Source organism: Leucopleurus acutus (assembly GCF_964270905.1).
Source record: "Leucopleurus acutus genome assembly, chromosome: 9".
NCBI classification, from domain to species: Eukaryota; Metazoa; Chordata; class Mammalia; order Artiodactyla; family Delphinidae; genus Leucopleurus; species Leucopleurus acutus.
Window position 1 is genome coordinate 32,582,585 of NC_139144.1, and position 22,825 is coordinate 32,605,409.

A 22,825-nucleotide genomic window follows, 5' to 3' on the forward strand; every position below is an offset into this window, starting at 1 on the left:
GACAACAGCAGTAAGTACATGGAAAAAGAATGTTGTGTTCTCTGGCTGCAGTGGTAGATGTCATGTGCCAGTTAATTTTCCTATGGTTCTTTATTCTACCTGCCTCCTCTAGAATACCCTTGAAATCTAAAGAGCCAGAGCTATTAAGTTACAAAATTCTTAGGACCCCAGCAGGAAGCTATAATGTGTTTATTTATAATTTAAAAACACTGAAATGCAAACGTACTTCATGCAGAGGGCATCACTTGGGTCAGGAATTTAGACTGTAGCCCCTGCCAGACGGGTTTTATTTTTTTAATTATTTAATAGGCTATTTCATCTGGGCCAGTAACCATTTTTTTTCATCTATTTCTGAAGTCAACCCTTAAACCCATAGCAGAGATTTAAGAAATAGTGTGACGCAGTAAAATCACTAAAGATACAATATATGCCCCTAAAATATTCTGAATGGTATTCAAGGTACTGAATAAAGAGAACTATAGCACATACACTTTCATATTTATAGATAACACCCCATAACTCTGGCCACAGACCCAAGAAAACATTGAGCTAAACTGATCCCTTGGAAATGGGAATTTTCTGGATGTCAAAGAGCAATTAAAAAGAAAAGGTAAAAAGTTCCTAACACAAATATAACATTAATACATGTCAAAGATTTTATTTAAGTCATTAACTAACAAGTCAATCTGGAAGTCAGCCATCAGTTCAAAGGAGAATTCAAAGAATACACGTAAACAGGCAATCAGGAAAGTGAAATGAATTAACTAAGAGATGCAGAACTGGGAAATATCCTGACGGCAACAATCAATTGCATTCCAAAGTATAAAATCCATTTTCATTTCTATGGACAAGAATCATTTGTATTACTATCAATTTCCTACAGCTCACAGTGTTGTAAAATAGTTCAAAGACAGAGAAAGATGCAGGCCCCTACCAAAACTGATCATCCAGCAAGGTGCTCTAAACAGGACAGCCAGTCATCTTTTCTGCCTATTTCAACATGTTTCACCATTTTTCCTGACAATTTTTCCAACATTACAGGGCTCCTGACATTTTATCACCAAACCTAATGATGTGAGTCAGAGCACACTCTAAACAACAGAACATCCGCTGACAAGCCACAGTCTCCAAATTATAAACCGGAGGAAGGGCTTGGCCTGACCCGACTCAGGAGATGTCAGTTATTTAGACATGTCTACAAATCACAAAACATTGGGGAAGGAAAACACTGCCCCAAATAACAAAATGATGGGATTCCCTGAAAACCTTCCATTGTAAACATGTGGGAACCGAGGAAAGAAAGAACCCAAAAGAAATACACCTGATCAGTGTGGATGAAAACTTGTGGCCCATGTCATACAGAGTGAAGTCAGTCAGAAAGAGCAAGACAAATACTGTATGCTAACACACATAGATGGACTTTAAGAAAAAAAAATGTCATGAAGAACCTAGGGGTGAGACAGGAATAAAGACACAGACCTACTAGGGAATGGACTTGAGGATATGCGGAGGGGGAAAGGTAAGCTGTGACAAAGCGAGAGAGAGGCATGGACATATATACACTACCAAACATAGAGTAGGTGGCTGGTGGGAGGCAGCCGCATAGCACAGGGAGATCAGCTCTGTGATTTGTGACCGCCTGGAGGGGTGGGATGGGGAGGGTGGGAGGGAGGGAGACGCAAGAGGGAAAAGATATGGGAACATATGTATAACTGATTCACTTTGTTATAAAGCAGAAACTAACACACCATTGTAAAGCAATTATACTCCAATAAAGATGTAAAAAAAAAAAAATTGTGGCGCACTATCTGCAAGAACAGAGTCACCAGCCACTGCCTTCGCTGACCTTCAACACACCTTGAAAGGCGCGCAGGGTGGAGATCAGGAACGAGGCTTTCTGTGCTCTGGCAAAAAACTGGCAGAAGAGGCCTTCAGATAGTTAGACATTTTCAGGAGAAGATTTTACGGGCCCAATTTCTTCCATCTTCTCTTATCTAGAAAAGCACTAAAATCACTAACGGAGATATCCTCTCCTCGGGACCAGCAGCAACCTTCTGCCAAAACGTGTGCCTGACTGGACGCTGCCCCTTCATCAAAATCACATACATATTGCCCTCTCCTCTTACCTCTTTGGAGCAGTTCCTCAGAGCTCTCTGAGAGGCTGTCTCCCAGGCTATAGTCCTCATTTTGCCCCAAACAAAACTTAAGTCACAACTCTCACGCTCTGGTTCTTTCCAGTAGACATCAGCAAACACTTAAGGGAAGATTACCCTCAATATAAATCATGATCATACACACACACACACACTCACTCACTCACTCACTCACTCACTCACTCACTCACTCACAACTCAAGTATAGCCACAAACTCTCAAACTGTGTTATCTTGCACCTAAACAGAAAATGTCGGGATACACCCAGATAAATATTAGATGTCCACAGGAACCCCTACAAAAGACTTTCTCCTTGACCCATCTTTAGTCAGGCTCCTCTGAACTCGCTTCCCAATGAAGCTTGACCTCTAGGCTTGTGTGTTCATCTCTGCGTCACCCAGTTTTATCAAGAATCCTGTCAAGTCAGTTTAGCTAGAATCCCCCCTCACCCCTGATGTTTCCTCTTAGTAATTTTCATCCACCGACCCTCACCCTGCTCCTTGACTATAAATCCCCACTTGTTCATGCTATATTTGAAATTGAGCCCAGTTCAATTTCAATTTTTATGGCTGAGTAATATTCCCCTACTGCAACAGTTCCTGAATAAAATCTGTTTTTACCATTTTAACTACTGACCAGCTCTGGTTTTCTCTGACACCCCCTAACACAAAAGTCATTTTATTAAAAGCCTCACAGTGCTCAAGGAAAACCTGGGGTATCATCTCCCAATTATGATGACAGTTGCTATAGTTTAACTACACATCGATTAGATAATGTTTCAAATAAATCTCACATATAAAAATAATATGCATATATGTATATATATGTCTTGACATTATCTCGACAATACACATATACTTTACATATTGACATTAACATATATCATCTGTCATGATTTACACCTGTATCAATATATATCATTTTTATATATTAAAATTAATATATATCATTCTTTACTACATGACACTTAGTTATTAAATAAGTACTATGGCTTAAATGCTATGGGACAGATTTAAAATAAATCTAGCATATAGTCCCTGAACTCAATAAGCTTATGATTTTGATGGAGCAGACAGGACAGACACGGACACACACACACCCTACATAATTTTATAAGAAAGCATCAAGACTGCGGAACCAAAGTGGAACAGTGGCATCACAAGACAGTGTGCACGTAAAAACTATCTGGTGAAACTTAGCCACAAAAATCCCTCAACTCTACCGTGAAGTAAAATGTGTACCACTTCTCAGTAAACTTAAGCCCTTATCAATCAGATACCCATTTCTTAGCAATCAAATGGCTTGCATTTTAGGGACCATTTTTCTAGAAAAACGGTAAAATGTGCATGATGTGATCTCATTATATCATGATTTCAGAGTCAGAGGAAATTTCTGTAATCTCGAACCACCTGAAAGGGCTTTGAGGCGAACGCCCTGAAAAACAGGTGGGGTTTGTAACTACTCTAGCGCATACCAGCTCCCTCATTACTAGCTAGTTTAATAGGGTGTGATAAACGGTGAGGCCAAGCCTGAAGATATGCAGTGAAATACATTAGCCTAAGATGGAAGGATAGATAGGTGAGTGAACTAATGAAAGAACAAACAAACCAACAAAGCTGCCTGGTCTTCAGTAGGATGAGATGTGTTCACATCAGTGACCCTTCACGAGAAAATCAGTTCCCTGATGCTCCCTGCCCATCCTCTGCAGTCAATTAAGAGTTGACCACAGTTAATTATAATGACCCAATAGATGAGCACAAATTCAAGGTTACAGAGTCAAAAGCAGCAGAGGTAGAAGAAGAAGAAATAGTGCTGATACCTAAGAGAACATACACAGAGGGAAGGGACCAAAAAAAGCAAACAGAATTCAGTTTTCTTCATATACGGCTCCTTCTCTTTGAGTATTTTTATGTGAAATGTTGACAAGAGCATTTGTCAACACTGTATTTGATGAGACTGCAACTCCTCTGGGAGCAACGCCCTCAAATTTAAGTGCTCAGCACAGTGTGTGGCACCCTTATTTGAGAGAGCGAGACAGCAGGAAGGAAGAAGGGAGAACGTGAAACTGTAGTGCTCGGCACAAATATTCCAACTCCTATTCCAATGGATGAGGGCACACATCCTACTACGTGGGAAGGTCAGAAACAGGAGAATACTCAGTGCAGATACTCATGAGACATAATAAAAACTTTCTTAGCCTACATTATCAAGTACATGAGCACACAGCACTGTGCAGAAACATTTATATTCTAATTTTTCTTTTATAAATGGAACATGAAGTTAGTTACCATGGGAACCTAAGGCTAAGTAAAGCAATATGTATCACATCTATTTATGACACATTCTCTTCTCTGCATTTGCAGACACGATTGCTTTTAAGAAATTATTTTGAAAACATTCATGTTTCAAACCTGAGTTCCATGTCTGTCTCTGTAAACAAGGCCTTATAAGTACTCAATTCATTTTGTCCTGCGATACACATTCCTGGCACATCTTCCCCATGCCACTGTGTAGATGCTGGGGATACCACAGGAAATCAAGCAGCCAAGTCCCTGCTCTCGTGGGGCTTACGTTTTCGGAGGAATAGAAGTGCCCAGGTCGATGGACATTTAGGTTTCTTCCACGTCCTGGCTATTGTAAATAAATAGTGCTGCAGTGAACACTGGTGTACATGTATCTTTCCGAATTACGGTTTTCTCCGGATATAAGCCCAGCAGTGGGATTCCTGGAGCATATGGTAGTTTTATTTTTAGTTTTTTAAGGACATGGAAGCAACCTAAATGTCCATCGATGGAGGAATGGATAAAGAAGATGTGGTACATATATACAATGGAATATTACTCAGCCATAAAAAAGAACAAAATAATGCCACTTGCAGCAACATGGATGGACCTAGAGATTGTCATACTGAGTGAAGTCATACAGAGGAAGACAAATATCATATGATATTGCTTATACGTGGAATCTAAAAGGTGGTACAAATGAACTTATTTACAAAACAGAAATAGAGTCACAGATATAGAAAACAAACTTATGATTACCAAGACGGAAAGAGGGGGAGGGATAAACTGGGAGATTGGGATTGACATGTACACACTACTATACATAAAATACATAACTAATAAGAACCTACTGTATAGCACAGGAACTCGACTCAATACTCTGGAATGACCTACATGAGACTAGAATCTAAAAAAGAGTTAAACACATATCCACGCTGAAACCCCAGCCCAGCACCACTGTCCTTCCAACTGAATCACCTCCCCCAAACTAGCAGCCACCTCCCTGCTCCCCCAAAGGTGCCCTCGGTGGATGTTACACCTCACATGAGGACCCTTACCCCTCTCATTTCAGCTAATTTTCACATCTGCTTACCCTAGAAATGAGATTTGCTGGAACATAACCTTTATCTACAATACCATTACCGTTACTAATAAAAACACTAACAACATTTGCAGACCCCTGTAAGCTTTCCAAAATAATTTTCATAACATTATCCTACTTGAATTGGTCCAAAGCATAGTCCTACATAGTAGGCAAGTATCCTACCTCCATCCTCATGGCTACTGCCCTATTTCAATCACCATCTTCTGCGGCCTGAATGACTACCAACAACCTAACTGGCATCCTGCTTCTGCTCCTGTGCACATCCACGACACTGCAGCCAGTTCTCATTATGTCATCCCTGCTCAAAACCCTGCAACAGCTTCAAATTAGCCTAAGGACAAAGTCCATGAAAGGCCTTTCTTCATTCATTTTCTCTCTGCTTCTCCAAGTTTCATTTCTCAACCTTCTGCATGTATGAAACATTGAAACAATGGAATCAAATATGCTATATTCTTCCTTCCCTCCAGGTCCTAAACATGACTTATGCTCAGCCTGGAAGGCTCTCTCTCTCTGCCCAGATCCTGTCACAGCATAAAGAAATCTCTGTAATCACAAAGCACCGTGGAGCACGTTCTCCTTCAAGCCCACGACTAAGCTTTGCAGGACTAAGGGCAACAGTATACACTGAGGTGGTGCCCCTTCATGTTCTATACTCACCCCACACCTTGAACAGCCTCCTCACGTATAAGCGGTGACCCCAGCCAGCACATCCAAGCTCTGTCAGTGCCCCTCGCACAACAACACAGTCTACAGTCAGGAGGATGGACCTCGGAAAAGTCTTTAAACGCCCTGGAAGCGGACCTGGGCCTTTTAAGCATCTAATTCCAAAGTCATGTTAGCCAGAGTATGGTATAAAAGGGCGGGGGAAGAAGGAAACACGACATCTAGGTGGGCACATCTCCCTGGCACATAGATTACCAGGCAGGAGGAGGGACACAGCCAGAGGAAGACAAGAGGGGGGCCCTCTGCTCCAGAGACCAAGGTGGGGGGCCCTCCTGCCTAGTCTGAAGGTGGTCCTGATCTCTCTTATATAACTAGATCCAAAGGAAAGACCAGCAGGAAAGGTATCTACCACTTTGTAAGATAGAATTTTCAGGGAGGGAAGGAAAATCGGTCTACTTCTTGAAGAGTTCTTGGGTAGAGGTAATTTTTTCTTTTTTCCTCTTTCACTTTTTTTTTTTTTTGGCCTCACACAAGTAAAACTGTAAAATGGTATATAAAAGTCCAATATTCCAAAAGGGAAAAAAAAACAAATCCTGGAAATTGATTTTTATGTCTAATAACATATGGTTGTGAGCTTATCTGTATATAATATAAAAATCCAAATTTTTTCTAATCAGGCTGAAACTGAAAAGGTTGCTTTTTGCTTCTGCAAAATGTGAGCAACTACTTACTATTTAACAAGCACCAAGAGAAACTGGTTCGAAAGTTTCAGAAAGGGCTTCCCTGGTGGCACAGTGGCTGAGAGTCCGCCTGCTGATGAAGGAGACGCGGGTTCGAGCCCCGGTCCGGGAAGATCCCACACGCCGCGGAGCGGCTGGGCCTGTGAGCCATGGCCGCTCAGCCTGCGCGTCCGGAGCCTGTGCTCCACAGCGGGAGAAGTCACAACGGTGAGAGGCCCACGAACCGCAAAAAAAAAAAAAAGTTTCAGAAATGTATTAAACATAACCCATGACACATCAATTCCACTTCCACTTCTGGGCACATAACCCAAGGAAACCATAATAGGTTGCATCATAGCATTATTTAAAATAGTAAAAACTTGAAAACACTCTAAATGTGTACCATATAAGGGACTGGTTAATAAATTATTGTGCACTCATGACGGGATTTTATATAGTCCATTCTAAAATGATAATGCCACTGCCATATTTAATGATAAAATTATAACATATTTAAGTATAATATAAAGGTTATATAAGACAATATGTCTGAACTTATGGGTGGGGCTATGTACAATAATAACACATGGAAAAATGAGTGTAGGTATGTATACCAAAAGATTGACAGCAGTGAACTGAGTGTAGAACATAGTGATTTTTTTTGAATTGAAGTATAGTTGATTTACAATGTTGTGTTAGTTTCTGGTGTATAGCAAGTGATTCAGTTATACATATATATATATATTCTTTTTCATATTCTTTTCCATTATGGCTTATTACAGGATATTTCATATAGTTCCCTGTGCTATACAGTAGCACCTTGTTTTGGAACATAGTGATTTTTTAAAAATAAATTTATTTATTTATTATTTTTGGCTGCATTGGGTCTTTGTTGCTGCACGAAGGCTTTTCTCTAGCTGTGGCAAGCGGGGGCTACTATTCGTTGCGGTGCGCAGGCTTCTCATTGCGGTGGCTTCTCTTGTTGCGGAGCATGGGCTCTAGGCATGTGGGCTTCAGTAGTTGTGGCACGTGGGCTCAGTAGTTGTGGCTCACAGCTCTAGAGCGCAGGCTCAGTAGTTGTGGCGCACGGGCTTAGTTGCTCCGCGGCACGTGGGATCTTCCCAATCCAGGGCTCGAACCTGTGTCCCCTGAATTGGCGGGTGGATTCTTAACCACTGTGCCATCAGGGAAGCCTGGAACAGAGTGATTTTTATTTTCCCTTTTATGATCCTGTATTTTTAAATTTTTCTACAGTTAAAAATGTACTACTTCCCCTAAAGTTCGGGTAGTTGCTTTGCCAAGACATAAAAAAAAAAAAAGTTCCTGTTTCTCCTGACTTTAAAATAGGTACCGGATGGGACACACAAAATTCCAAAGGATACTATTAAAGGATTATTCCATTATCATTCACTAGTTGCTCAGTCTAGATTAGTCTCTCTGATGGGTGTCAATCACTAGCAAGGCTTTAAGGGCAAAGGTCACGAGACGTAGTTATAAGTTCTGTAGAAGGCAGCATGGAAAAGAAGATCCAGAGCTAAGTACTGTATAAACAGGCAGATACAAGGATTCAAAGTGGGTACAAAGTGGATAAGGAAACGTGGCAAGCGTTGGATGGGAGAAAAGAGAACAAGACGGTGAATGAACTCTGACAACACAGTTTGCTGATTTCACAGTTTGGCTCAGGAAAGGGAAAACTCCACATATGAATTCAGCTAAGCCACTGGCAGAGTTCAAAGATTTATAAAATACAGTTTAAAATCAAAAGCTAATTCTTGTCAGTGCTGCCACTTGAAATTGAGCTTTACTTGTAAAGAGTCTATATGAGAATTTTGACATCCAAATCATGTTTTTGCTTGCAAATTGTGTGAGCTAAATAAAAATAAGCTAGTTATTTCTTTTGCACTCAACTGACCCTATAAGAATCTCTCAAATTAAAGGAATTTTTTTAAAAATATAGTATAATCCTAATACCTATTGTCATAACTACATTCCCAGAAGGTAAACTTTAAAAATCTGTTAGAGACTTCCCTGGTGGTCCAGTGGTTAAGATTTCACCTTCCAATGCAGGGGCTGCAGGTTCGATCCCTGGTCAGGGAGCTAAGATCCCACATGCCTTGTGGCCAAAACACCAAAACATAAAAGAGAAGGAATACTGTAACAAATTCAATAAAGGCTTTAAAAATGGTCCACATCAAAAAAAAAAAAATCCGTTAAAAGATTTTCTCTTTAATCTGAAAGAGTAGATGCCCATTGTTCTGTCCGGCTAGCATCCTTTTCCCATTTCTTCAAGTAGCAGCGTGACTCATGCCCTCATTACCCTTTGAGGACCTCTTCTAAGATTCTAGGCAGCTCTGATTGGGTAGCCAATCCCAGGACTCCGAGCCCTGGCCAGGCCCTGCTATGGACATGTTACCTGGACAGTTTTAATAAACTATTCATGGGTGCTGGCCAGGATGGAGAACACCTACTACAGCTTCTTTTTCCCACTCTGCACAAAATGCAAAAAGCCAGACTCTGCAAAATTAATAATAGCAAGCGATCTGGGGAAGAATGTCAAAACTTGAATAACAACTAGTACAATGGTAATGAGTTTGCTGGTTCCTTTTCTTCCTTTATCTCTTGGCTTTGAGCTAAAAGTGGGCCCAATCAGAGAACTGTTTAGTAGATGTGGATTATAAAATCTCATCAACTGGCCAGAAGACCAAGAAAAGGGATCCCTGTTAGCTAGATAAGGGCAGGGCGGTGTCGGGGAGGCGGAATGTGCTTTTTTCCCCTTTTTTCCTCTCTCAGCCTTGCCCCAAGGCCAGCACCACTTACATAACTACACTGATGCTACCACAGTGACACAGGTACCTAATACCCCAAGAGGAAACCTGTCTCTCTGGATAAAGGAACTGGAACAAGGAACTCCTGCTGTGCAAAGAGTTGACGGTGGCAGGGGAGGGGTTATCTTTGTTATCCTTTTTCTCCCTTCTTTCTCTTGACACTTTGCCCCAGTCAAATGAAATGAAGAGAAGCAGTGGGCTAAAACTACACAGTAATCCATCTTTCTACCCAGACGAAATACAGAAAGGAGTCCCTTAGAAAATATCCCAGAGTGGGCTTCCCTGGTGGCGCAGTGGTTGAGAGTCCTCCTGCCGATGCAAGGGACACGGGTCCGTGACCCGGTCCGGCAGGATCCCACATACCGCGGAACGGCTGGGCCCATGAGCCATGGCCGCTGGGCCTGCGTGTCCGGAGCCTGTGCTCCGCAACGGGAGAGGCCACAGCAGTGAGAGGCCCGCGTACCGCAAAAAAATAAATAAATAAATATCCCAGAGTAATGGAGGACCTCCTAGGTGTGTGTATGAATCAATCATACAACCCCCAGGCTCACCCTCAAGCTAGGCGTGTGTGGAATATAATTAAAGCGGCACAGCAACGTCACAGAGAACTCAACTACAGTATAAACCACCACTCTAACTCAAGCCAGGGGCAGACAACTCCCCCTGTGCCCCTCCGGCCTCCGCCAAAAAAAAATAGCAAAAGCTTTGAAAACTGAATTAACACTGGAACCACCACACACAAAAGGTGATCTGTGATCTGAACCTAACCAGGTCAGCTGCCTGCTAAAAGAAACAAACAAATAAAAATTTCTATAGAAAATTTTAAAAAGGGCCCAGAGTCTCACAACATAATATTTAAAATGTTCAGAATACAATCCAAAATTACTTGATATATAAAGAACCAAGGAAATCTGACTGATGATCAAGAGAAAGACAATCAACATATGACAACCCCAAATGCACAGATACTACAATTATCAAAGCAAGACTTTAAAGAAGCTATAACTGTCTTCCATGAGACATTTATTTTCAAAATTTATATATCATTAATATTACCAAGTTTTTATTATGCAAGTAATAATAATTTACTGTAGAAAAGTTAGAAGATATAGATAAAGATGGCTTTCCTCAATTTTCCTGTCTACCTGTAATAAAACTGTAGTATCTCCTCTCCTTATGTGGTAGGTCAGTGAGCATAAGCAAACTAACTGAAATCACTATAAAATATGAGATGATTATTCCTACACAGATATAGCAATACTTAGGTTTACATGCCAGGAAGCTATAACTGAATTATATTTCTGGCCACCCACTAAACTAGGCACTAGAAAATAAGACCTGGAACCACTTTAGCTCATGGCAGTTGACAAAGATGTTTCACACGTATTTTCTGAATTGATCCTCATGGCAACAATGGGAGGGAGGTAGTACCACATTTCCTCAATTCTAAAATGCAAATTTGAAGACTTCTGAAATCCACAAGAGACACTTGTCACTAACTATGCACAATGATGTAACTCACAGCCTGTGCCTGTGCAAACTGAACAATAGGTCAACTATCCATTCATGTGATTATCACTTCAGTTGAGTTGTCTGTATCCCAGGAGTTGGATTTTATCTTTATTTGCTGCTCACAAGGTCTGAAGAAAAAATTACACAGTGATGTGGCACAGAAACCGTAAGTACCTAAGACTACCTCGCGCCCAAGAGGGAATGCAATCAGGCGGAAGTGGCCCATAAGAGCAGACCACAGAAGTTTAAAAGCTAGGACAGAACCTCTTCACGCATCCTGAAGGACGGTCACTGAGATATTAACTGCCAAACACTTCTGAAGAACTCCAAAGAGACAGTGTTTAACTGCAAATGACAAAACCATAAATGTAACCTAGTAGAAAAAAAGAAGCTTTTAAGGATATTTATAAAACAGGGCTCAGATCACTTACATTCAGAAATACAAAAATTTTTTTAAACAGAAACTATAGGAAACAGGAGCCCATAGTTAAGTCCAGCCTTAACTACGTAACACCCTAAGAACTAACTAAGTATATAAATTGGCAGATTCCTAAACCCGGTTGAGCCAGGGCATGAGCCGACAAAACAGAAGAGTCTTGATGGTGATTAAAGCCAGAATGTGGGGACTTCCCTGGTGGTCCAGCGGTAAAGAATCCATCTTGCAATGCAGGACACGCGGGTTCGATCCCTGGTCAGGGAACTAAGATCCCACATGCCGCAGGGCAACTAAGCCCACGCGCCACAACTCGCATGCCACAACTAGCGAGAAGCCCGTGTACCACAATGAAGATCCCACATGCCTCATCAAAGATCCTGCCTGCTGCAACTAAGACCCGACGCAGCCAAAAATAAAACACATAAATAATAAACAAATCTTTAAAAGGAAAAAAAAAGGCAGAATGTGGAGAGAATGCAAGAGAGAGGGTAGAATAATAAAAGAGGAAAATTAGGCAGAAATCAATGCCATGGAAGGCAAGACAGAGGTTGCCTCAGATCAAGCCAATACAAACCAGGATCTTGAGCACAGGTTTAGAAAAGAAAAACATCACCCCATCTCAGGGACTCTGATAGCAGTAATTCACAAGAATCTAGACATTTCAGGTGAAGGCACGGGCTCACTCTTTGGCAGAGATATTAGAGAAGAATGATATATAATTAAGTAGATATATTTATACTATTGTTGACTGGGGGAAAAATATTATACCTTTAACACAGTGGAGATCTCTCCAAGCCTCCAGAAAAGTTAATAAAACTCTGGTGCCTTTTAAAATAAATGGTGATTTAGAACTACAGAAATAGGGTATTTTGAGAATTTTCTGAGACTCAAGATTTCTGAGATCCAACAGCACGTGTAAGGCAGAGCTAAGAGTCAAAAATAGCACAAGTAAAACTGTCTTCACTCTCTTGCGGCTCCTAACGTGAGCCATTTCCTCAGTCATATGTATTATGGGCACTCCCCTCTTTTATTACTGGCTTTTAGGACCGAGCACTTCCCTTCTCAGCTGGAGCCCCACCCCTGCTCAGCGGTCTTTCTGTCCTTCTCCCCTCATCAGCTCACTTTCCTTTTCTCCTCATACCAATTCTAAATTTAACGCTCATATTTCCAAGCCATATGCTAAAGCTCAGTCCCTTCACTCTCAACATCTAACCTTGCATCCGACCTCAAAAAGAAAAGAAAAGCCCTCCTGGCACGAATTTCCCCAGCTGTCTGTCTCCGTCTGTGAGTGTCTGTACACGCACAGACTTCCTGAACCTGCTTGCCTCGGGTCTCATGGAACAATGCATCCTTCCCACTTCACAAAACGAGTCTCTCTGACTGTTCTTGAAGCCTCAACCTCTCCTCCAATAGGTCCCATTCATTATTCTCCCTCTCTCTGACTCTCCCCTCAACACATAAATTATTCACGTCTCTCCCATTACTCAAAGCAAACAAATCACCAGGGACCCTGTGTGCTGATGATTCATCATTCCCTCCTCAAATCCATCCTCCACCCTCGTCTGCCCCGAGTGAGGCCCGGAGAGGCTGACCGCCCCCACTGTATCACTCAAACGCCTTTGTCCTCTGGATTCTGGTTATCTTTGCCCACCGGGAGGCACGAGCAAGAGATCAGAGGGAAGTATTTCCCTCCCTTCCCCCTTCCACAGCCACGGAGCTTCCCTAACGCCACTGCCTCCCTCCCGTTGCCCTGGCAGGCTTTTGAGTGGTACCAGCTTCCTGGTACCTCTGTGGTTGGTTCTCTTCAAATCAGTCCACACCTCCATACAAAGTTTCTTTATTAAACGCTATTCAGTGGAACTTTCTGTGTGAGCAGTTTTCCTGCTGGGGCTCTGAGTGATACACCTCAAGTCCTCCTCCAGCTGCTTTCCATTTCTTCCCAGCCATGCTTCCTCAAAGGGGGGTCTAAACTCACCATCTCCATTACTGTCTCCCATTTTCCCCTCAGCTTAGGATGATCTGGCTTCTACCTCCCATGCATCCACTAACCTCATCTCTCAAGTAGGGTATTAGAGACCATTTAGGACCTGGCTCTATTCCAGCTATATCTCCCACCATCTGCCATGAGACCATGTGCTCCAGCAAATGGCCCTAGAGTTGTCTTTGGCCTCTTACAGGATTCTCTGCCCCTGGAATGCCCTTCTCTGCTTCAGGCAGCTAGTGAACCCCTTAGTCACTGTGCAGGCCTTCACTCAGGAAGCTCCTCCTTCTGGGAATCCTTCCCTCACTTATCCACCCTTCAGCAGCCAGAATTAAGTGTTCCTCATTGCACCCCCAGACCCCGTATACAACTCCTTCACTCATCACATTTTATCATTGTGACTGACCTTGTAATTCCACCAAACGATTCTCTCTCTCAGAGCAGAATGACCCCAAAGTCCCCAGAAAACAGAGCTTGAGGAACATGCGTACGTGATAACGCTTTATTGAGAAGCGCGATCCCAGGGAAAGAGGAGAGAGGCAGGAAAGGAAATGAAGGCAAACACAAGAGAGTGGATCACAAGCTGGCCTCGGCTTCCTTACAAACTGATCGCTCAGACTGCAGAAAGTCTTCAGAGAGGCAATATGAAGCTATTGGATCTCCAAAGAGTCAGTCCAGAAACAGGAAGAAAGAAGAATTTATCCACTCATTCCTTCTCTCACTGGTCAAAGTTCTGCTACAAGGGATGTTAACCCCCCACCACTTGCAGGCCGCCTGTACGTGAGTGCCGAGCGGGTCCCACTGTGTCACCAGATAAATACATGTTAACTAACTTATGAGAAAAGGAAGAATTTATGCCTTTGCCCAATTGATAAATCTTTGCCCAACTGATAAATCTCAACCTTTGCCCAAGTCTAAATCTCTCAGTGGGTAAGCCCATTAAGGCATAAATGTCACAAATGGTATTACCTGAAGCTAACGCTGATGTTCATGAGAATTAACTAAGAACTAGATAGCCGGAATCCAAAGTGTTGCAAATAAGTTTGACTTTCTAATAATTTCTTCCCTTTCAGAGTGAAGTCTAATACCCAAAGAGAAGCTGTTTTATTTATCAGTCAATGTTTCTCAATTACCTGGGAGGGACAATCTACATGGTGCAGGACTGACTGTTTCATTCATCTGATCCAGATTAATCTGACAGTTTAAAAATGAGAAATATTGCCATTCGACTGAAACCGTTATTTCTAACAGTAATATAATGTTATAGAACTTGTGACAGAGAATGGATCTAAATTCTATGCTACATTAATAAAGAGCAACTAATCAAATGTTCATTCTTACAATCCTAGTAAACATTCTCTGAAGCAGCGCAACTCTCCAACATTACAATGATGTTCATCTTTATATTTCCCCACTCACTCTACTTTTATACCACTCAGTACTATGTAAGTAAGCCCCAAATTATGGAACCTAAATAAGAGAGCAAAACAACCGCCCCCAGTCCCTTTTTTGATGAGAAGGCATCTAAATCATCTGTGATCATAGTTACCCAAAGCAAATAAGGTAGGGTTAACAATTAGCCATTTCAACAATAAAGCGGGAAAATTAGCCTGTGTCCACACTCAGCTCTGGCAGATCCCTTGATAATCATGAGTGAAAATCTGGGTCCAGGCCACATTCACACCTTTCGCTTAAGCCAGCCCCCTATAGGACCCTATGACTGGAAGGCATCTTGAAATGTCACTTAATCCATCTCCTCCCCGGCAGGCAAGATGATAACAGAGTTTCCTTCCAAATTTCCAGAACCACCTTCGGAACTGGAAGAGTTGAGTCTTTTCCTCCTAATTCCAGAGAGCAGTACCAGCTGCAGGGCAGTCTCCACGCCTAAAAGAGCTGGACAGTGATTCCCCACAGGCTCGTGGCTGGGCTCCAGAGAGCCACTACTGGAGAACCCAAATCTCATCAAAATGAACTCAAAGGGGTATTCAAAATTCTTCTCTAGCTATCACATCATTAAATTACATACTGCTTTAATAAAGGCTATACAGGGCTTCCCTGGTGGTGCAGTGGTTGGGAGTCCGCCTACCGATGCAGGGGACACGGGTTCATACCCCGGTCCGGGAAGGTCCCACATGCCGCGGAGCGGCTGGGCCCGTGCGCCATGGCCGCTGAGCCTGCGCGTCCGGAGCCTGCGCTCCGCAACGGGAGAGGCCACAACAGTGAGAGGCCCGCATACCGCAAAAGAAAAAAATTAAAAAATAAATAAAGGCTATACAGTCTTTCAATTATGGCCTATTTTTATATATATTGTTAAGTATTTGACTAAGAGATGATACTGTGGAAACTATCACCCTCTCAAAAATTATACTTAAAAGTGAAGTTCTCCCTTAACGTTCTGATTAAAATGCTTCTACCCATAGGTTTGTTTGGATTGCTTGTGCACTAAATTTTAAGGTCTTTGTTCAAAGAAATCAGATATTTACAACTATGTTCTTGGCTACTGTAATTTATCTTTCTACCGAGAGGCAGAATTATGTAGTTGATAAAAGTTCAGGACTCTGAAACTAGACACAATTTGATTAATGAGGAGGTTGCTTAACTTCCTGTCATCTGTGAAGTAGGGGTTATAGTAGTATCTTCTTCACTGAATTGTTGTGAAAGTTAAATGAGTTGATACATTAAAGTATTTAGGATAGTGCCTGGGTCACAGTAACCACTATGGAAGTACTGCCATAGTAACCACTATTGGAAGTATTACTACAAAAACAGTTTAAGCATGGTTTTCAAAAAGCATGCCTGCATCAAAATCATGATAACGTATTCTTGCTACATGTTTATATGTGCATGTCTCCCTTGCTCTAGAGAATCTAGGCAACCAAAGGGAAGGGATGATGCCATCTTTCTTTCAATAAATCTGTGTCAATCATTGAGCCTAAAATTGCACACAACTGAGCCACAAGACATGTTGTATTGCATGAAACAATGAACCAAAATATTTCCCACTTATCCAAAAACAAAATCCTCTCCGAAGTTTAAGGAAAATGAAGAGAAAACCTAGGTGAGTAAATTTACTCTTCTCTCATGCATACCAGCAATTTAAGTAGAAACTGACCCGATTTAACACAGTGTTATAAAACATAAATGACTATAAATAAAAATCGCAAAGATGCTTCATAAATAGTGAAGTGTTCTCGTGCAATTAAAACAAGCTGAGTCAAGGAACTCTACTCGGTATTCTGTAATAACCTAATTGGGAAAAGAATCTGAAAAAGAATAGATATATGTATATGTATATCTGAATCACTTTGCTGTACACCTGAAAAAAACACAACACTGTTAATCAACTATACTTCAATATAAAATAAAAATTAAAACATTTTTAAAAAGCAAGCTGAACACAAGAAGGCTAACCAATCACCTATCTGTGAGAGTTTCATAATCAGTGAACCAACACATTGTAGACATTTTTTAAATGTGCAATTTTAATCAATTTTGGCTTTGTGGGCTTCCCTGGTGGCGCAGTGGTTGAGAGTCCGCCTGCCGATGCAGGGGACACGGGTTCGTGCCCCGGTCTGGGAAGATCCCACATGCCGCAGAGCAGCTGGGCCCGTGAGCCATGGCCGCTGAGCCTGTGCATCCAGAGCCTGTGCTCCGCAACGGGAGAGGCCACAACAGTGACAGGCCCGTGTACCGCAAAAAAAAAAAAAACATAAAAAAATTTGGCTGTGTTTCCCCTGTTCAAGAATTTGTAAATGGATTTTATAAATTTATTTATTTATTTTATTTTTGGGTGCGTTGTTTCTTCGTTGCTGTGCGCGGGCTTTCTCTAGGTGCGGCGAGCGGGGGCTACTCTTAATTGCGGTGCACGGGCTTCTCATTGCAGTGGCTTCTTCTTGTTGCGGACCTCGGGCTCCAGGCGCATGGGCTTCAGCAGTTGTGGCACACAGGCTTAGTAGTTGTGGCTCGAGGGCTCTAGAGCACAGGCTCAGTAGTTGTGGCACAAAGGCTTAGTTGCTCCGCAGCATGTGGGATATTCCCGGACCAGGGCTTGAACCCGTGTCCCCTGCACTGGCAGGCAGATTCTTAACCACTGCACCACCAGGGAAGCCCTGTTTCCCTTTTAAATTATGCAGGCTATATGTTCGGGGTCCAAATATCTTTTTGTTTAGCCATAATGAAGAGAGTAAAATAGCACATACAAACGTGCCTATTTAGAGATGGGAGATTTCTCGCTTGGTAGCTTTTGGCTACCCTGGCTCACAATTCGGGAGAGTCTGAAGGAGACAGGCTGGCAGCAAGCCAGCACGATGAGGTTCAGTGGGCTACGGGCTGCTATTTTTTTTCCAAAGTCTTCGGAACAATTGCAAATGTAAACAAGCACCCTAGGATACACAGCTCATTTTAAAAGTAACATTTGCACATACTTTTTGCCCTTTATATTTAAAAAAAAGAAACTGCTGTTCCATTACCAATGTTACTTACTACCACTTAGACATAAGTGCCTGGAAAGAAATTCCTAAGGCAGAGGTGATTTTGTTTTTAGCCCCCACTATATCCCCACACGGCAGCTCTGACCACCATTCTGAGGCTTATTGTGTCTGGATTCTTGGCTTCAGATTTGAAGTGGAATGCCCCGAGTTCTGCTCTCTAAACTGATATCCCAAGGAGCAGAAACTGTACAAATTTAAAGTACAAAGAAAATAGTACCTCCTTATTATTGTAGAACAAGATGATAAGCCCCCCAAAACTTGATTCTACCTTGGATAAAGTTAAAAGAGAAACTATAGGTCAAGATAGTATTTTAAGAAATGCCACAGGAGCAAAGAATCTTGCAAATCTTAGTTCCTTAAGAATTCAAAGTATTGAGCTAGCTGTTATTCTTCTCAGGGGGATAAAAGAGGTTGGAGATTCTTTCTTTCCCCTGGACCACTAGAGCACACTGAACAAACAGCAAAGGTAGAGAACTAGTTACGTGAGTTAAAGGTCTTATTTCAACTTAAATCTATATAGTCTCTGACCCTCATCATAAAATATTCCTTTCTTCAGTGCTTGCAGAGAAGAAATAAGGTCCCCCATCTGCTAACTACAAAAAATTAATATAACCTCCCTGGAATATAACCTTTAACTATGCGGCATGTTATAGCCAGAAAGCTTGGAAACCCTATCCATCGGAATAAACAATGCTTGTTCCTTTCATCTATAGGATACGTTCACCATAAAAAAATGGAATTTATTCATCTGAGCTGTAAATAAACTCACAAGCCCTGTGTGATCAACATACGTAACCCCAGATTTATTTAAAAAGGTATCATATCTAGATCTGCCATATATCATAATAGAAGGTGATGAACACTACAGGTAAGATGAGGATTAAATGCTAACGGAAGTCCCAAGGACTACAAAGTGCCCACACGTGGTTGGTACGGAGCAAACGCGTGGCAAGTGACTGTATCCAGTGACTGACAGAGCGATGATGATTCATTCTATAGTGGAAATAAAAATAAATAAATAAATAAATAAAATAAATTTAAAAATAAATTAAATTAAATAACTGTTCCTGAATAGCTGGTCAGTGACAGAACCAGGGCAAACTATCCAAGGCACCATACTCCCAGCCTGATGTTTTACCTGGTACACCACACAGCCGCTCTTTCCAGGAGAATAGCTTCTCACCTCTACCCCTCCTTACTACTAGTGACTATCATCACATGTGTGGGTGGTGAGAAAATTTTACAGTCTTCTTTCAAAACACATGCATGATGTTCCTGATTATAAATGTAATTACAAAATTATCAGTGACGGTTGGGAAAATGTGCCCCAGCTCTGTTATGCCAGGGTTTGCTCTCTTAGGTTAAAAGCAAGTAAGAGACAAGCAGTTCAGAGCAGGTTTGGAGGTTCCATAAAGTCAGGAGGCTCCTTCTGTCTTTCTGCTTCATCCCTCCTGACTTCTATCTTCAACGTCACCTCATGATCCAAGATGGCTGTTGAAGCTCCTGCCATTATACTCATATGACAGTCAGCAAGACAAAAAAGAACTGAAGAGAAAGAGGAGAGAATGTGTGCTCTCTCCTTTTAAAAAGACTTCCCGAAAATCTCATCAGACACACCTGTTTATATCTCGTTTGCAAAAACTTGGTCCATGGCCACCAGCTGCAAAGAAGCCTAGGAAAGTGTCTTTTAACTGTGCAGGCTGCCCAGGTTTCTGTCACTAAAGAAGAAGAGATAATAAATACTGTAAGGGAACTACTTCCAATGTGTAAATAAAAATTGTGTCATCCCAAGGGGGGAAAGCCGTGGAGTGGTGGGGGGTGGTGTGATAAATTGGGTGATTTGAATTGACATGTATACACTGATGTGTATAAAACTGATGACTAATAAGGACCTGCTGTATATAAAAAAAATAAAATTAAATTTAAAAAATTTTTAAAAAGAAAAAAACTAATACTAAACTTTCTTTGGGTTATTTGTATGGAAATATGTTAATATAAATGTTTCAGACATTACATGAAATTCCTAAAAATCTTATATGTTCTGGTATAATGGTATAAGTCATAATTCTAGTTATTATTTTAAAATGTATATCTCAGAAATAACTAAATTTCCTTGTCAATTGCATTATTATCAACTTTCATCAAATCTTTAACCATGGTCATTTTTAAGTCTTTTGTCATTTACAGACAGGTCTGGGTGTACTCTGACGCTTTCGCAAAAATGTTCCTATAAAAGGGTTTCATCTTCAAGGAATTCATGGAAAAGACTCTGACAAGCACAGGTTTCTGGTAACTGACTATACTGCTGAACTGAATGAATAAGCATTTTCAGAACTCCAATGGAAAACTGAAGAATTCATAAACGTGCTAACAAAAGATCAAGATGAAAAAAATTAATTACACAGAACTGAGCGAACTGATGAGGATGATTATAATTTCTGTGACTTTCTGTTTGAATAAAAAAAAATTGTCATCAACAAAGAAAAATAAACTGTTGCTACAACAGAAAGCTGACTAAAATAATATATATAGTTCCTAATGAAAGATTTTTCTAAAATCTAGTGTTCCTAGATTTAGTTCAAGAATCTTTAACCAGGATGAAATCCAAATAAAATGGAGATTTACCATAAGCTTATCCTAAAGAAATTAGACCCACATTATTTCCTTAGCTAAATTCATGTGGAAAAATTAAGAAAAGCAATTTCAACTGAGCCTTCATAAAAGCTTTGTCTCTCCCAGCACAGACTGTCTAACCACATTAAATGAAAAGGTGAAATTCTTATTTATACTGCTATGGGAACAGAAGTCAACCATTCTAGTGTGAAGTTTGTCTAATGTCTTCACTGATGTTCGATCCAAAATAATTTCAGAATATTAATTTTGGAAAACCTACATTGATTTGAAAACAGCAACTGAAATCCTTTTTTAATACTTTTTTTTTTTTTTTTTTTTTTTTGCGATACGCGGGCCTCTCACTGTTGTGGCCTGTGCCGTTGCGGAGCGCACAGGCTCCGGACGCGCAGGCTCAGCGGCCATGGCTCACGGGCCCAGCCGCCCCGCGGCATGTGGGATCTTCCCGGACCGGGGCGCGAACCCGTGTCCCCTGCATCGGCAGGCAGACTCTCAACCACTGCCACCAGGGAAGCCCTGCTTCTTTTATTTTTATATTCACGAGTTTGTTATATTTTTTAATACCACATATAAGCAATACCATGCAGTATGTATCTTTCTCTACCTGAAATCTTTTTAATCAAAGAATGTCATGATCCTCTCTCAGCTTAAAAGTGCCACAACTGTAAAAACTACAGACATTCCTTGAGAGCAGAAATGAAATCCTATGAAATGAAATGAAGAACCCAGAACCTGAGTTCACTTCAACTACCACGCGGTACCCCTGCCATGCAATGACCACTGGGAACATAACAGTGAATGAGACATGGCCCTTCCTCTAAAACAAATGGAAGAATTCAAGAGATGATGAGTTAGGTCACTACAATACCATAACTACTGAGTGTAGAACTTCAAAAGAGGGAAGGAAATCATCCACCGTGGTGATTCAAATGAGAGGAATCTTACAAATATTTGGAGGGCAGCTAATTAGTTCTAATGATGCTAAAACTCTTATTTCAACAAGTATATTTTTATATTAAATTAGAACTAGACTATTGTCTCTCATTGTCTTTCACAAATCATGATTGTTTACAGCAGCAAACGTGGATCTCACATTGTGATAGAGTCCAAACCCCTTGCCCATCATCCAACTCCTCCATAATCTAGCCCTCACAGCCTTCTCAAAATCCAGCTCTCAACCCCAACATTCCAGCCAAACTGGTCTAATCATTAACCTCTAAAGGTACTATGTGCTCATCTGCCCCCTCTATTATGAACTCACCTGACATATACACGTGCATGTGCGCTTGCACGTGCGTGCGTGCACACGCACACACACACATTCCATTCAGCTGAATTCTTCTCTCTTACAAACTCACTTAACACTCTTCGCAATGGAATCTATTCCAAATCAAAATCTCTCTTTGATCTCCTTTAGCTTTTTCACCTGCACCTTTGATACAGTTCCTCAGATTTCCTTTCTTACTACAAATCTTAGATTCCTGGCCAAATTTTAGTCTCCTGTGAAAGCAGGAATTATTAAGTTTTTTATCTCTTTGTATCATCTGAGCCTAGAGTAACACAGATGTTCAGCGAATTCTGAATTCATAGTATTGGTAATTTTTCAGTCATATCCGTTTACCCTAAACACAGAGGGAAGGCCGGGAGAATAACCCTAGAAAAGAGATACCCACTTGGGAAGCGAGGAAACCACATTAGACTTTCCTTTCTTCCAAACACACAGAGAGTTGCAATGGTAAGCATAAAACATTCTCTTGAATTAAGAGGCATAACAATGAGTAAATCAAAGTCATTTATCAAGTGTTTTGAAATTCCAATATAAAAGCCATCAAATTAATATAAGGCCCTCATCAATCATCTTAGATGCTTAAATGATGTGGCAAAGCATGAATAAAATGCACATCTCTGAGGAAGAGCTCCACTAACACATATACTTTTTAAATAATTGAACTGGCTAAACAATCTTTGTCTAAACTATGATGAAATTTCCCTTTAGGGCTTCCCTAGTACCTTACAACAAGAAAGCCA

The 22,825-nt window shown here is 41.1% G+C and overlaps 1 protein-coding gene across 1 annotated transcript in view; it reads right to left on the minus strand.

Annotated features, from left to right (window-relative positions):
* ELAPOR2 (endosome-lysosome associated apoptosis and autophagy regulator family member 2) overlaps positions 1-22,825 on the minus strand; it is a gene marked incomplete at its 3' end in the record, with an annotated part of 288,322 nt that overhangs the window by 92,946 nt on the left and 172,551 nt on the right. The gene's annotated exons all lie outside the window — the stretch shown is intronic.